This window comes from Triturus cristatus, chromosome 6 (assembly GCF_964204655.1).
Source record: "Triturus cristatus chromosome 6, aTriCri1.1, whole genome shotgun sequence".
Lineage (NCBI taxonomy): Eukaryota > Metazoa > Chordata > Amphibia > Caudata > Salamandridae > Triturus > Triturus cristatus.
In genome coordinates this window covers 986,401,353-986,406,571 of record NC_140589.1, presented here as the reverse complement: position 1 = coordinate 986,406,571, position 5,219 = coordinate 986,401,353, and positions in this window count along the sequence as shown.

Below are 5,219 nucleotides of genomic sequence, written 5' to 3'. Positions count from 1 at the left end.
AATTTCAGTGTCGGGTGGTTATTTCTTTGTCATTTTATTGAGATCTCAAATGTGTTCCTATTGTTTAAATCATGACTCGAGACAATTCAATTAGGTTGCATTGACCTCAAATTAGATGCAGATTGAATTAGGAGTTCTCTCGTATATTCAGTGTGGATAGAGTAATAGAATGAATGTTGGTGTGATGGGCCCTAGCGTATGATGAGTGTATGTGCGTATAACTATGAAGTTACTCTGTCCGTGGAAGTAGGGAGAATTTAGAAGCTCTGATCTGCAGCAAGTGCACCAGGTGGTCTGACTTGGAGTCAGAGAAAACATATGTCTAAACTGGCTGAGAAGTTTTCTGCAGTCAGTTTGTTGCTGGACAGTGAGGCTGCCTGCCAAAGCTACACCATCTACTGATCCATCATCAGGGTTCTGAGAGAGCAGGTCAGGGAGTGGGTCACTCTCTTCCTCCTGTCCCCTCATCAGTAGCCATGAGCAAGTCCATGTCTGCCCTGTCAACATATGATTTTAGTCTGTTGACATGAAGTACTCTATGGGGACTCCTAGGGGTTCCAAGGTCTACCAAGTAGGTAACCTCCCCTTTCTGTTCAACAATTTTATGGGGGCCACTCCATTTGTCTTGGAGGGCTGCTGCGGACACAGGCTCCAACACACACACTTTCTGCCCTGGCTGGTAAACAGTCAGCGCAGCCTTTTGGTCATGCCAGGCCTTTTGTAATTCCTGGCTAGCCTCAAGGTTTTTAGTTGCCTTTTTCATATACTCAGCCATCCTGGAGCGGAGACCAAGTACATAGTCCACTATGTCCTGCTTAGGGGGTTTGAGAGGTAACTCCCATCCATCCTTCACCAGACACAAAGGACCCCAAACAGAATGGCCAAACAAAAGTTCAAAAGGGCTGTAACCAACTCCCTTTTGAGGCACCTCCCTGTAGGCAAATAAAAGGCAGGGCAAAAGGATGTCCCATCTGCGCCTAAGCTTTTCTGGTAGACCTTTGATCATGCCCTTTAAGGTTTTGTTGAATCTTTCAACTAAACCATTGCATTGTGGGTGATAGAGTGTGGTGAATTTGTAATTCACTCCACACTCCTTCCACATTGCAGTCAAGTAACTGGACATAAAGTTTGCATCTCTGTCAGATACTACCTCCTTAGGGAAGCCCACTCTTGAAAAAATTCCCAGGAGGGCCCTTGCCACCACAGGTGCTGTAGTGGTCCTAAGCGGAATGGCTTCTGGGTACCTAGTGGCATGGTCCACCACCAACAGGAAACATCTGTGCCCAGAGGCTGTTTGAGGATCCATGGGACCAACAATGTCAATCTCAACCCTCTCAAAGGGAACCCCCACCACAAGTACTGGTATCAGGGGGGCCTTTGTGGTTCCACCTGCCTTGCCACTGGCTTGTCAGGTCACACAGGAGCGACAAAACTCCTTAGTGTCTTCAGACATATGGGGCCAATGAAAGTGGGGAACAATTCTGTCTCAAGTCTTGTTTTGGGCCAAGTGTCCTGCTAAGGGAATATCATGGGCTAGTGTCAGTAGGAAGCCCCTAAACTTCAAAGGTATTACCAATCTCCTGGAAGCACCAGGCTTGGGGTCTCTACACTCTGAATAAAGGAGTCCATCATCCCAATAGACTTTGTGGGTGCCACTAACATTCCCAGCAGCCTCATCAGCCGCTTGCTTTCTGAGGGGTTCAAGAGTGGGGCAGGTTTTCTACTCCTGGCTCAGATCTGCCCTGGAAGGACCCCCTGTCCCCAAGAACTCAACCTGGTCAGGTTCAGGTTCCTTCTTCAGGTCCAGGATCATCTCCCTCAGGAGGCTGATCTGTATTCAGGGGGGAAGGCACAGCCTTATCCCTACAGCTCCTCCTCTTGGGAGGCACCTGGTCCATTCTTCCAGAATCCTGGGCCTGAGATAAGGAGAAACTTGTGGTCGCTAGTGTTTCCATTATAACAAAAGTATATCCCAGAAGTACTGGGATACTATATTGAAGAGTCAGAATGCTTGTGAGTGGTATGGCTACGGTCCTGAGTTGATAGGGTGCTTGCTTATGGAAGAATAGGGAGGCTCACCCATCAGACTAGTTGGTATCATAGCGAGAATTACTGAGTGTAGCGTTTTTTGACATGCATTGTATTATGTTGTGTTTTGTGTATCAACATTTCTTTACAGGATCTACTCCCTGCTGTTCCCATCCTTCCCTTCCCTCGCTTGATTGCTCCAGCCTTCCGTGCCTTTAGTGCAGGAAGTTGGGGACGTCGAGAGGTGGACCCCCTACGGCATCGCCCGAAGCCTGAGGAGTATCTGAACTGGGACCGCTTCGTAACACATTTCACCAAGTATAATCTGCCCAGGATCCACAAGATCTTTTGTCACCATTGTGACACTTGCTCCTGTGTCCCTGAATGTCAAAGCCTCTTTTCCATTAATCAAAGGCTGCTGTCTGTATTTGCCCAAGTTACTGGGACTCACAAAGGGGGACATATCCATGCCCCCACCACAGACTAGGACAGCCTGAGTTGGAACTCTGACTAGGCCAGAGTCCATCTCAGAACCCAAGGTTAACCCTACTACACCCTTATTCTGAGTATTACCACCACCACTTGTAGCTGCACTAGGGGGAACAGTTGCCTTAGGGGCAATGGTGGCAGGAGTTGAGTCTTTGGACTTGGTGCCATCACTAGTCCAGTGAGTTTTCTGTTTACAGATCTTGCACCATGGTTTCTTTTGGCCTTTTCCTTTATTAGATTGAGATTCACCCCCTAAAGAAGATTTTTGGGGACCTTGTGAAGACTTCTGGTCTTTACCCTTCTCCCCACCCTTGTCAGAGTTCTTTGAATCTTGCTTCTTCTGGTCACCACCTTGGTTCTGAACCTTCTACCTCACCCTGATTCTGACCCATTTGTCTGCCTTCTTTCCAAATTCTTGGGGAGAGGTCAGATCAGAGTCGCCCAGGTACTGATGCAACAGCTGATTTTGACAATTATTAAGGATCTGCTGCCTCATAATTAAATTTTACAATCCTTGAAAGTCATGCACCTTGCTGCCAAGTAACCAACCCTCCAGAGCCTTAGTAGCACAATCTACAAAGTCCACCCAGTCTTGATTGTGTGCCTTTTGGGTATCTCTGAACGTTAACCTATATTGTTCAGTGGTTAGGCCAAACCCTTCAATCAATGCACTTTTCAGACTGGAATAATCATCAGCATCCTCCTCTCTAACAGTGAGGAGCTCATCTCTACCCTTGTCTGCAAAGGAGAGCCACAAGATTGCTGCCCACTGCTCTTGGGGGACCCTTTGAACTTTACAGGCCCTTTCCAGTGCAGTTATGCATTTGTGGATGTCATCCCCGCTCTGGTAGGGAGGGACAATCTTGTTTGGGTTTCTTTGGTCATGAGACCGCTCCCTAACAATAGGGAAGTTGCTGCCACCATGTGACTCTAGTCCCATCTTTTTTCCTAGCTGTCAGGAGCTCTAGGGATACCCTGTCTAATGCCAGCTGCTGCTTTCTGATTTTAAGCTGAGCTTCCTCATACTTCAGCAGTCTCTCTCTCCTCCCCTGGGAGGTTTCCCTCCTATGAGCAGAGATAGAGGTCCCTATGGATGAACCAGAATGGTTAGACTCCACTGAGGGAGATCTGGACCTTCTAGGCCCACCACCAACTCCCTCAGGAGGGACAAAGAGAGAGCCATTGTGGTCCTCTTCCTCATCTTCCAGGGGAGCTGTATTATCCAGGTCAAGATCATTGTCCTCTTCCTGGTCAACATCAGAGGTCTGGTCATGGGGAATTTCACCCCTAGGTCCTTCCTCATCTGCTGCCCCACCCACTCTGCCTACCCCTACAGACCCTGTAGGTCTTCTGAAATCATCCAACAGAAGTACCTCTATGAGGCGTTGGGTGTTTGCACTTTTGCCTGTCTTCAGTCTCCTAGTACTGCATAATGCTTTCAATTCCAAGAATGGGAGATTATCACACTTGGTTGGAAGAAGCCCAGTGGCTTCTGGCAGGGACCTACTGGTTCTTGACCTTGAAGACATCACTAGTGAGGTGTGGTGTATACACTACCGATTCTAGTGTGGCCTACTAAACTCTCTTGACATGTAGAAAGGATGTGCTAAGCCCCTGACACACAACTCTAAGTTCAGTAGAACTTACTGTTTTCTAAACCGTGTAGTGTATTATATCTACCTTAGGTACCTTTAGTGGTTTTCAGTTAGTCACTCAATTGAGATCATCTGGTAAAACAATAGCAAGCTGGAATCCCACATGCTGCACACCAATGTGAGAAGTTGGCCTGGTATATGCTGTTGACTAGTTATAGTGGACCCCTTACACAAGACCAAATAATCCCTTATTGATGATAGGTTAAAGGCAACCTTTATTGAACGCTATCCTAGTGGTAGCTATGGAGAGCAGCCTTCAGGCTAACTCTTGAAGGAATGTAAAGCAACTTGTTTTACCAGTCTATAATCTTTTGAATAGCTAAATGATATAATATAAAATATATGTATTTATTACTAAACACACCCTACTAGTCTCTTTATGAGGCTAGAGGTCAAAACACATAAGTTAAACTTTAAATATTACAGTAAAGTAGCACAAATACACGTTACGCCCTAGGGGCGTGCCAAACCAAATACTAAAATAGTGGTATAAGAACCACGACTTAACTAGACACAAGACCTAGAGCCTGTAGAATCGCTGGGGCCCCAAGGAACCACCCAAGGTAGTGACACAGGGGATCCACGGGGCAGTGTGCAGTGTGAGAACACAGCCGCGAGCTCCCGTTAGCTTCTATGGGGAAAGTCGCGGTTAGATTTTTAAAGATAAAGGACACTTAGAGATGGACTAGGACCAAACCCTCTTGGACATAGACAGTTCTAGGGTCAACACCCACGGGAGCACCGGAGTACTCGAGTTACCTCACCCAGGGAAGCCGGGTGCATAGGTGTCAAATGGTGTCGGGTCGCGTCGTCGCTTTCAATGGAAGCTGGCGAAGCAGTGCTGCTGCCAGGAAGATACAAAGTGTCTGAAGAGATCCAAGCCTGGATTGAAGATTTGAAGAACCTTAAAGCAGAGGGGACAGAGTCTGGGTCACTTGCCAGTGACCAGGGGCACAATAGACGAATGCCCACCGATGTCGGGTACTTCAGGTGAAGAAGGTGAAGCTTGACCCTTCAGCCACGATGACCAGGAGGCGTGGAGGATGA